Genomic DNA, 12,323 nt, shown 5'->3' with positions numbered 1-12,323 from the left:
GCTGGGATTATAGGTGTGTACCACCAGGTCTGGCTAATTTTTGTATTTTTAGTAGAGATGGGTTTTCACCATGTTGGCCAGGCCGGTCTTGAACTCCTGACCTCAGGTGATCCACCTGCCTTGCCTCCCAAAGTGCTGGGATTACAGGTGTGAGCCACCATGCACGGCCCTGAGATATCAATCTGTAAGAAAGACAAGTCAAGAAATTATTGGTTGGCTGGGCATGGTGGCTCACACATTTATCACATAACAGACAAATTTATGTTATGGTGGCTAAACATTCATCACATAACAGACAAATTTAGTAGCCTCATTACTAATGCATAATAATTTTTATAACAAGACTGTCTGCTTTATTGAGCCTATAAGCCAGGCATTCTGCTAGATGATCCTAAAAGATAAGTGTTACCATCTTCTTTCTACAAATGAGAAACCTGAAATTTTGAGAGATTCAGAAGCTCACACAGGCCTCGCTACTAGGAAATGACAGAACTGGGACTGAAACCTCAGTAGTATGACTTCAAAGCCTGCATTTCTTCCAGCATCTCATACCCTCTCTGGGCCTATTTTACAATTTGTTTGTTTATTTGTTTGCTTTTGAGACGGAGTCTCGCTTTGTCACTCAGGGTGGAGTGCAATGGCATGATGTTGGCTCACTGCAACTTCTGCCTCCCAGGCTCAGGAGATTCTCATGCCTAGGCCTCCAGAGCAGCTGGGATTACAGGCATGTGCCACCATGCCCAGCTAATTTTGTATTTTCAGTAGAGACAGGGTTTCACCACTTTGGCCAGGCTGGTCTGGAACTCCTGACTTCAGGTGATCTGCCCACCTCGGCCTCCCAAAGTGCTGGGATTACAGGCATGAGCCACTGTGCCTGGCCCTGTTTTACATTTTGTATTGAAAACCACCACTTGGCCAGGCGCCAACACGCCCAGCTAATTTTTTATATTTTTTGAGTGGGGGATGGCGGGGGGTTCACCTTGTTGCCCAGGCGAGTCTCAAACTCCCTGAGCTCAAGCAATCTGCCCAGCTACTTAGGATGCTGAGGCAGGAGAATTGCTTGAACCCGGGAGGCAGAGGTTGCAGTAAGCTGAGATTGGGTCACTGCACTCCAGCCTGGGCGACAGAGCGAGACCCTGTCTCCAAAAAAAAAAAAAAAAAAAAAAAATACTCCTTTGGTTGCAGTGACAGAAATCCAACTTATTCAAAAACTACGATGTCCAACAGAAGAAAGGACCATCTCTACTTTGTGTCTCTTCAAAAGAGGAAGCCCCTTGAAGAAGCTCTCCAGCAGACACTTCCTCATGTCTCATTGCTTAGAATAGTATCCCATGTGCATACCTAAACCAATCACTGGCCAAGAGGGATGAAGACCCAACACTGTGTCAGTCCCCTGAGCATAGAGCCATGTAGCCTTAACAAAACTGGGATCTTATTGGGTAAGAGGAAAGAAAAAGAGGAATGCTCTTAGGTAGGCAGCCAACGGTGTCTGCTACAACAGGGAGTTGGCAATTCTACAGGGAAATTAGGGAGCCAGAGATAAGGTGACCTTTCCTACCGAGTCTGAATGTTTCCTGGTAAGAAACATTTCTTACCAGGAAAATGAAAAGTTATACCAGACAGAAAGTACAGACAAGGCATAACAATATGAAACTAGCTTGTGTTTTCAGAAACTGCAGGAACTTCATTATAAGTGGATTGAATGATCTGCATGGATTATTCAGTGACAGACAAGACTGGAGGCATAAGCAGGCACCAGATCATGGAGGGCATGGGTGCCATACTCAAGAAATTAAATGTAATCTGTAGGTAATGGGGGAGCCATTGAAGAATGAGAACAGCATAACATTATTTAATTCTAGAAAGATCATCTGTCTAGAGAGTGGAAAATGGATCCCAGCAGACATAAGGCTGAGGTGAGAAATCATTTAGGAAGTTGTAGTATTCGGCCAAGGGAGAGACAAAGACTCAGATTAAGGTGCAGTGATAGTGAGGTAGAAGAGGAGAAAGTAAGAGTAAAACTTTGATGGAGTATCTGTAGAATTTGGTGACCTATGGGATGTAAGGGGATGAGTACCTTGGCTGACTCTGGGATTTCTGTCTTGGATAGTCAGGTGGATGATGGATGAGACAAATTTTGGGCTAGCTGATACCTGTGCTATGCAAGAGAAGGTGTCAACAGGAAGATGGACGTAAGGTTCTGAGAGAGGGAAGTTTGGACTGGCAATATAGACTAGGAGGTCACTGGCATATCCATTGTACATGAAGCCATAAGATGAATGAGATCACTCTAGGAAAGCAGTAAATGCATGAAAAGAAGAGGGCTAAGGCCAAAAAACTGGTGAACACAACCAAGGGGCAGGCAAAGAAAGGGGAGCCGGCAAAGAATGAGATGGAGCAGTCAGATAGACCTGTGAGGAGACCCAACCTTTTAGTAAACTTCCTGATAGACAATATCCTCCAACTTCTGTGTTTCAGTCTGGTCCCATACCACCAGATAAAATTATAGTTGAAATTCTGGATCAATACCCTTCCAAGTATTGTCTGAATGATTGTAACATTTGATTTTTATTTACTGGTTTCTAGATGAAAGTTTCCTCTGTTAGTGCACCTCTGCTAGAAACTGCATGAGAAAAAAGTCTAGTGAAAGGGAAACTCCCTCTCCTGAAACATGCATTCAGTTCCTTGGAATACAATCTCAAGGTCTTGTCACTACAGATTTAATAATCTGCCATTGTGTGGGCAAGGATAGAAATAATTTATAAGGGTGCAAGTTGATACAACCATTTTCACTCAGATATTTCATTTCTATTAATTTATCCTATCACACAAAGTGTATAAAGATATTTGCATAAAGATGTTTATTGTGACTCAAAAAACATCCAAGTGAAAAGTTAAAAATAGCCCATATAACTATCAACAGGATACTGGTTAATAAATCCCAGTATGTCACACAGTGGAATACTATGCAGCCAATAAGAACAAGGTTAATCTATGAGTATTGACATGTAAGGATATCCATGCTATAGATATGATATATTGTAAATTTTAAAAAGCAGGTTATAGGCCATATATTTATTATATATGTAAATATATATATGGTGCATATATAATCTACTGAATCATTCAACAGATATTATTGAAGCAGGCACTGTTCTGGGGATACATTAGTAAACAGGACAGAAAAAGTTCCTGTCTCATTGAGCTAATGTTCTAGTGAAGGAGGTAAAGTCAATAAAAGAGTAAACACATACACACACATACAATTTTAGATACTAATACATGCCATGAAGGAAAATAAAGCAAGGTAAGAAGTTGAAGAGTAACTGGGCATTGAGTGAGTATGGGTAAGGGGATATTTTAAATAATTTGGTCAAGAAAAGTGCTCCTATGGAGAGAACATTTTAGCAGTGACCCGAATGAAGTAAGGGAATGTACTAGAGTTCTCCAGAGAAAAAGAACTAACAGAGTGTGTATACATACACACACAGAGAGGTTTATTTTGGGGAATTGGCTAATGTGATTATGAGACTTGGAATGCTATGATTTGGATACAGTTTGTTTGTCCCTACCAAAACTCATGTTGAAATGTGTTCCACATGTGGTGGTGTTGGGAGGTGGGGCCTAATGAGAGGTGTGTGGGATATGGAGGCTTTACCCTCATAGGTGTCTTGGTACCATCCTCAAGGTAGTGAGTAAATTCTTACTCTGGTGGGACTGGATTAGTTCTTGCAGGAATGGATTAGTTCCTGTGAGAGTAAGTTGTTATAAAGCCAGGATGCCCCTTGGGTTTTCTCTCTTTGCATGTGTCTACTTCCGCTTTGACCTTTTCTGCCAGATTATGACCCAGCACATAAGTCCTTGCCAGAAGCCAGGGCCATGCCTTTGAACTGCCAAGGCTGCAGAATTGTGAGCTAAATAAATTTTTTTTAAATAAATTACCTAGTCTTAGGTATTCTTTCATAGCAACACAAAATGGGCTAAGACACTTGGTAAGTCCAAAATCTGCAGTGTAGGCCAGCAGGCTGGAGATTCAGGGAAGAGTTGTAGTTTCAGTCCAAACACAATCAGTTTGGCAGAATTCCTTTTTGCTTGGAAGAGGTCAGTCTTTGTTCTCCTAAGGCCTTTAACTGATTGGATAAAGCCTACTCACATTATGGAGGGTAATCTGCTTTACTCAAGTCCACTGATGTAAAGGTTAATCTCATCCAAAAACACTTTCACAGAAACATCCAGAATAATGTTTGACCAAATATCAGGACACTGAGGCCCAGCCAAGTTGATACGTTAACCCTCACAAGTCCATCACTTGTCAGCTTGGTACCCATATGCATCTCCTTAAACCATGCTTCCAAATAAAGACAATAACAAGTTCATACTTCCACCTGATATTACACACTATTCTGCATACAACTGAAAATGCACCAACCCTTTCCCCAGAAGAGAATGCAAAGTCCTTGGGTAATGTTTACTTGTCTCCTTGATAGACTGTAACTTAAATACTACCATGTAAAGTTAACAATATTTACGTACTATGATATTAAGTCAATACATCCTATGTTACATAAGAGAATAAGAGAAAGAAGAAACAAACTGTATATTCTCTCCATATAGATAACCAGTTTTTCCAGCATCACTGGTTGAAAAGACTTTCTTTTCCTCCATTGAATTGCTTTGATACTTTGGTTGCAAATCAATTGGCCATATAAGGGTGGTTCTATTTCTGGACTCTCTATTCAGTTCAAGGTATCAATTTATCTATTCCTATCCCAGTATTACACTATCTTGATTACAGTAGCTTTATATAATAGGAAGTCTTGAAGCCAGGTATTGTAAGACCTCCAAGTTTGTTCTTATTTTCCAGGGTTGTTTTGGCTATGCTAGGTCTTTTGCACTTTCATATAATTTTAAAAATCAGCTTGTCAACTTCTTCTTCTTTTTTTTTTTTTTTTTTTTGAGACAGGATCTCACTCTGTCACCCAGGCTGAGTGCAGTGGAGAGATCACAGCTCACTGCAGCCTCGACCTCTTTGGCTCAAGCAATCCTCCCACCTCAGCCTCCTAAGTAGCACGCACCACCATACCCAGCTAACTTTTTATTTTTTGTAAAGACAGGGTCTTGCTATGTTGCCCAAGCTGGTCTCAAACTCCTGGGCTCAAGTAGTGCTCCTGCTTCGGTCTCCCAAAGTGTTAGGATTACAAGTGTGCACCACTGTGCCTGGCCCAGGTTGTCAATTTCTATTTTTAAATAGCCTGCTGTGATTTTGATTAGGATTGAATTTAATCTGTGGATCAATTTGGTGATAAGTGACACCTTAACACTTTTTTGAGTCTTCCAATCCATAAACGTGCACTGTATCCCCATTTACGTAGGTCTTCTTTAATTTCTCTCAGCAAAGTTTTGTAGTTTTCAGTGTAGAGGTCGTACTCAACTTTTGTTGATTCCCTAAAATTTTATTTTTGTATGTAATCCCAGCTACTCAGGAGGCTGAGGCACAAGAATTGCTTGAACCTAGGAGGCAGAGGTTGCAGTGAGCCAAGGTCGTGCCACTGCATGCCAGCCTGGGTGACAGAGAGAGACTCTGTCTCAAAACAAAGCAAAACAAAACAAAACAAAACAAAACAAAACAAAACTTGGCCGGGTGCGGTGGCTCATGCCTGTAATCCCAGCCCTTTGGGACGCTGAGGTGGGTGGATCACCTGAGATCAGGAGTTCCAGACCAGCCTGACCAACATGGTGAAACCCCATCTCTACTAAATACAAAAAATTAGCTGGGCGTGGTGGCACATGCCTGCAATCCCAGCTACTTGGGAGGCTGAGGCAGGAGAATCACTTGAACCTGGGAGGCAGAGGTCGCGGTGAGGCAAGATTGTGCTATTGCACTCCAGCCTGGGCAACAAGAGTGAAACTCCATCTCAAAAAATCAAAAACAAAACAAAATCTAGCCAAGTAAACATCTTTATTTTTGTGTACAATGTAAGTTAAACTTTTTTTTTTTTTTTTTTTTGGAGATGGAGTCTGGCTCTGTCGCCCAGGCTAGAGTGCACTGGCATGATCTCGGCTCACTGCAACCTCTGCCTCCCGAGTTCAAGCGATTCTTCTGCCTCAGCCTCCCAAGTAGCTGGGAGTACAGGTGCACACCACCATGCCCAGCTAATTTTTGTAATTTTAGTAGAGATGGGGTTTCACCATATTGGCCAGGGTGCTCTTGAACTTCTGACCTCGTGATCTGCCCGCCTCTACCTCCCAAAGTACTGGGATTACAGGTGTGAGCCACCGCGCCTGGCCAAACATTTTTTTTTTTTTTTTTGAGATGGAGTTTCGCACTTGTTGTCCAGGCTTTAGTGCAATGGCAGGATCTTGGCTCACTGCAACCTCCGCCTCCTGGGTTCAAGCGATTCTCCTGCCTCAGCCTCCCGAGTAGCTGGGATTACAGGTGCCCACCACCATGCCCGGCTAATTTTGTATTTTTTTTAGTAGAGATGGGGTTTCACCATGTTGGTCAGCCTGGTCTCAAACTCCTGACCTCAGGTGATCCACCCACCTCAGCCTCCCAAAGTGCTGGGATTACAGGTGTGAGCCACTGCACCCAGTAATATAAGTTAAACTTTAATTTTAATTTTCCAATTGTTTGTTGCTAGTATAGAGACATATAACTAATTTAGATATATTGACCTTGTACCTGGAAACCTTGCTAAATTCATTTATTAGTTTTAGTAGGTGTTTTAAAAATTCATGATTTCCTATGTACAAAATCATATCATCTGTGACTAGAGAAAATTTCACTTCATCCTGTCTAATTTTTATGCTTTGTATATCTTTTCTTGCATTATTGTACTGGCTGGGAATTACTACTGCATACACATTAGAATGAATAAGCATGAAAAATACTAAAAACATCCAATATAAAACAGTACTCCTACTTTGGAAAAAAAGTTTGGCAGTTTCTAATAAAGTTAAACATATGGTCAGGTGCAGTGGCTCACACCTGAAATCCCAGCACTTTGGGAGGTCGAGGCGGGCGCATCATCTGAGGTCAGGAGTTGGAGACCAGCCTGGCAAACATGGTGAAATCCCTGCTCCACTAAAAATACAAAAATTAGCCGGGCATGGTGGTGTGCACCTGTAATCCCAGCTACTCAGGTAGGAGGCTGAGGCCGGAGAATCGCTTGAACCTGGGAGGCGGAGGTTGCAGTGAGCCAAGACCGAGCCACTGCACTCCAGCCTGGGTGACAGAGCAAGACTCCGTCTCAAAATAAATAAATAAGGCCGGGCGCGGTGGCTCACACCTGTAATCCCAGCACTTTGGGAGGCCAAGGTGGGCAGATCACCTGAGGTCAGGAGTTCAAGACCAGTTTGGCCAACATAATGAAACCCCATCTCTACTAAAAATATAAAAATTAGTCGGGCGTGGTGGCAGGTGCCTGTAGTCCCAGCTACTCGGGAGGCTGAAGCAGGAGAATTGCTTGAACCTGGGAGGTAGAGGTTGCAGTGAGCAGAGATCGCACTGCTACATTCCAGCCTGGGGCAACAGTAAGACTCCATCTCAAAAATAAATAAAAATAAATAAATAAATAAATAAAAATAAACAGAAACTTCTCTTACTAGGACCCAGCAATTCAACTAGTTGGTATTTGACCAAAATAAATGAAAACATGTGCCCACAGAAAGTCATGTACAAGAATGTATATACCTTCTTTATTTATAATAGCCAAAATTTTAAAACCTATATATCTACTTACAGTATAAAGGATAAACTGTGTCACATCCAAACAACAAAGTACTACTTTACAAAAAAAAGAAACAAACTACTAATGTATACAACAACATGAATGTATCTCACATATATTAGGCTGAGCAAAAGAAGCTGGACACAAAGAGCACATACTATATGACTTCATATACATAAATATACATACACATTTTTTAGAACAGAGAAAACAAATATATGATAAAAAAAAATCAGAACAGTTGTTATCTCTGAATGGGGAAGTGACTGACTAGGAAAAGACTTATAGGAACTTTCTGGAGTGATGGTAATGTACTGTATCTTTTTTTTTTTTTTTTGAGATGGAGTCTCGCTCAGTTGCCCAGAGTGGAGTGTAATGGCACAATCTCAGTTCACTGCAACCTCTGCCTCCCAGGTGCCAGCGATTCTCCCTGCCTCAACCTCCCAAGTAACTGGGATTATAGGCACATGCTGCCATGCCCAGCTAATTTTTGTATTTTTAGTAGAGACGGGGGTTTCACCATGTTGGCCAGGCTGGTCTTGAACTCCTGACCTCAGGCCTCTTAAAATGCTGGGATTACAGACATCAGTCACCGTGCCTGGCCAATGTACTGTATCTTGATAAGGGTGTGGGATACAAGAGTATATGCATTTGTTAAAGCTCAGAGAATTGCACACCTAACATTGTATATTTCTCAGTATGTAAATTTTACCTCAAAACATTGTATAAGTAAATATTGAATTTTAATTAGGTTTGCTTTTTTAGAGGTACAGGTTAGCAATTCTGAATCTATCTTCTGTACATTTTAGGCTTAATCAAGTATATTGGCCAGGCACAGTGGCTCATGCCTCTGATCACAGCACTTTGGGAGGCCAAGGCAGGAGTACTCTTTGAGCACAGGAGTTCAAGACCAGCCTAGACAATATGGTGAAACCCTGTCTCTACAAAATAAACAAATAAAAAAATTAGCCAGGCGTGGTGGTGCACACCTGTAGTCCCAGCTACTCAGGAGCCTGAGGTGGGAGGATAACTTGAACCATAGATAGATAGAGGATAATAAGAATCAGGTTTCTGACTGTTAAGGAAAAAAAAAGTATGTGAGCAAAAGAAGAACACTAGAATGCACCTTGTGAAGTTGGACTGGAATTAGATGTATATAAACTGATGAGAGAGAGAAAGAGAGGAAGAGATATCTGTTTGCTAAGAGGTCCTAGAAGTAATGACAAACCAATAGAGATAAACACATTTGGCACCCAGATCTTGGTTTCTAAAATACTACCATTCTCCACTAAAAGGAACCAGGGATCCTCAAAGAAATGGCTGATTCCATGGCTAAGGTAGAGAAAGTACAAGAAGGGCCTGAAACAATTTATGCCGAAAAGAAAGTGTCAAAGAATTAAGGGGACATGTTAAAAGAACATAGGAGCCCAAAGGACACAGGAGTCAGCTTGAAGGGGCTTTCACTGACAAAATCTGGATAATTTAACCACGAAAATAAGCGTTAACAGGTTATAATCCATTAGCTAAAATAATAATCCATAAGTTCATACTGATATAAATAACTGGATGTATAAAGAAAGAAATGAAGACGAATGTAAAATTCAACTAATAAATATAGAAGGAGTGGTATATTTAGAAAAACCTTAACGGATGCCACAGTGAAAGTTTAGTGTGGAACAGTATATTTATGTAGTCTCAAAATACCTTGCCACACATTACTTATTAACAAACAAAAGGCAAATGGTAACTTTGAAGTGGAATAACTTTGTGGACACCACCTTAACCAAAAGATAAAAGCTAATGTTATCAATACTGAGATATGCTGGGCTGGCATAATGTAATTTTTGATGTGATGCAAAGGAAAGGACACAATGTTATTTCAGAGGTATTCCTGCCAGAAAGCATAACCTGAATCTCATCATGTACAAACAAAATAAATGCAAATTAAAGGACGTTTTACAGAAAACCTGGTTTGTAGTTTTCAAAAATGTCAAGATGAAGAAACATAAAAGCTGAAAATTCCAGATTGAAGGAAATTAAGACGACAAGAAATAATACAATGTTTGATCCTGAATTGAATCCTGGACTGGTAAAAAATATAAATCATTATTGAGACAATCAATAAAATCTGAATATGGACTATGGATTAGACAATAGTATTGTATCAACATTAAATTCCTTGATTTTGATAAATTACTACAGTTATAAAGAAAATGTAGTCTTGTTATTGGGAAATATACACTGAAGTATTTAATGAATAAGTGACATGATTACATATATAATTAGAAGAGATATATGTACACACATATATACATATAAAATTGAAAGTGGGGAGTAGAATGACATGTAGTTCTCGGTGAGATAATGGTTCTGTTGGATTGACAGAGAAAGCTATAACCATTAACAAGTGAATAAACTGGTCCTTGTCACACACTGGAAGGACAGTGAACTTGAAATTTCATGTCCTGGCTCCTCCACTTACTATCTTTTGTAACTTTGGACAAGTTAACTAGCCTGTCTTAATACTTAGTTTCCTCATTTGTGTGAGCTGGGTATAAAAATCTGAGGTGATAATGATACCCCCCACATAGGGTTTTTTTGTTGTTGTTGTTGTTGTTTGGTTGCTTTTTTTTGGGGGGGAGGATGGGGGAGTTGAGACAGAGTCTCGCTCTGTCACCCAGGCTGGAGTGCAGTGGCACAATCTTGGCTCACTGCAACTTCTGTCTCCCAGGCTCAAGTGAATTCTCCTGCCTCAGCCTCCGGAGTAGCTGGGATTACAGGCGCCTGCTACCATGACCAGCTAATTTTTGTATTTTTAGTAGAGACAGGGTTTCATCATGTTGGCCAGGCTGGTCTTGAACCCCTGACCTCAGGTGATCCACCCGCCTCAGCCTCCCAAAGTGCTGGGATTACAGGTGTGAACCACCTCGCCTGGCCCACATAGGGTTTTTGAAGGTTCAATGAGTCTAAACTTCTTCCGAAGCCATAGATAAAATAGAGTTTCTGGGCCAGGCGCGGTGGTGCAGGCCTGTAATCCCAGCACTTTGGGCGGCCAAGGCGGGTGGATCACCTGAGGTCAGGAGTTCGTGACGAGCCTAACTAACATGGTGAAACCCTGTCTCTACTAAATATAAAAAAATTAGCCAGGCGTGGTGGCACACGCCTGTAATCCAAGCTACTTGGCAGGCTGAGACAGGTGAATTGCTTGTACCTGGGAGGCGGAGGTTGCAGTGAGCAGAGATCGCACCATTACACTCTAGCCTGGGCAACAAGAGGGAAACTCTGTCTCAAAAAAAAAAAAAAAAAAAAAAAAAAAGAATTAGAGTTTCTGACATTACAAAGCTAAGACCAGATCGTGGAATCAGATGTTCTCACCAAGTCATGATGACCATGAAAGGCCCTGTCTGATCAGTAGTATAGTCTAGATCTAGGCTGTAAACCTCATAAGGGCTGGGGCTATCTTTTTTGTTCTTCTTTGCAGTCCTGGCACTTAGTGCAGTGACTGGTCCAAAGTGGTATTCAATAAATAAGCCCAGTGCTTACAGCCTTAGAGACATGCCTAACGGCTATCATTGCTGGTGGCCACCTAAAAGGCTAGGTATATTTCAGTGTCTCTTGGTAGCCAGTATGCTTTTGCCCATTCATAAATATATGTTGTATAGTAGATAGTAGCGCTGATCTGGGAATCTGGAAAACTGGCTCTGCCATTATTTTGACTTTGTCCCCTGCTGCCTATGCCTGTCACTCATTAAGCCACAAAATATTTACTAAATACTTCTTACCCAGTGTGCTAATGCTGAGGACATAATGCAGATATAACTATAACAGGACTTATTCTTTGCTGTCATGGCTCATCAGTCCACTGGGAGAAACCAGTTTATAGCAATTATAATACAGTGAGATGGCACTATACTAGAAGGAAGAACAGGGTGCTTTGGGAGTAAATAAAAGTCCCCGTTTTTCTTATCCTGCATACATGAATTGATGTGCCCTAATTTGGTCCTTTTCATTTACCTTGTTCTGAAAGCACCATAGGTTTGCTCAATCTCCTAACACTTGCCTGGCTCCTCAGATGTTATTTTGGCCTCCTTGGCTGTAGCTCCTTCCTGGGTATTTAACATCTGACTGTCCAGATTCAGCTTTCTGGCTGTGCCTGATGCTAGGCCACGGAAGGCTGGCTAGAATAACAATTACTGATCATATCCTCAAGATGGCAGCATTGTATAATCATTAAGATCATGATGGGCCATGGGTTCATTAACATACCTTGCTGTGCCATACCATGGGATCTACTAAAAGGATGTCTGGGAGTTGTTTTGTTTTGTTTTGTTTTTTTGAGACAGAGTTTCACTCTTGTTGTCCAGGCTGGAGTGCAATGGCACGATCTCGGTTCACGGCAACCTCCGCCTCCTGGGTTCAGGCGATTCTTCTGCCTCAGCCTCTTGAGTAGCTGGGATTACAGGCATGCACCACCACACCCAGCTAACTTTGTATTTTTAGTAGAGACAGGGTTTCTCCATGTTGGTCAGGCTGGTCTCGAACTCCTGGCCTCAGGTGATCCACCCGCCTTGGCCTCCCAAAGTGCTGGAATTA

This window comes from Pongo pygmaeus, chromosome 4 (genome assembly GCF_028885625.2).
Source record: "Pongo pygmaeus isolate AG05252 chromosome 4, NHGRI_mPonPyg2-v2.0_pri, whole genome shotgun sequence".
Lineage (NCBI taxonomy): Eukaryota > Metazoa > Chordata > Mammalia > Primates > Hominidae > Pongo > Pongo pygmaeus.
This window is presented reverse-complemented; position numbering follows the sequence as displayed.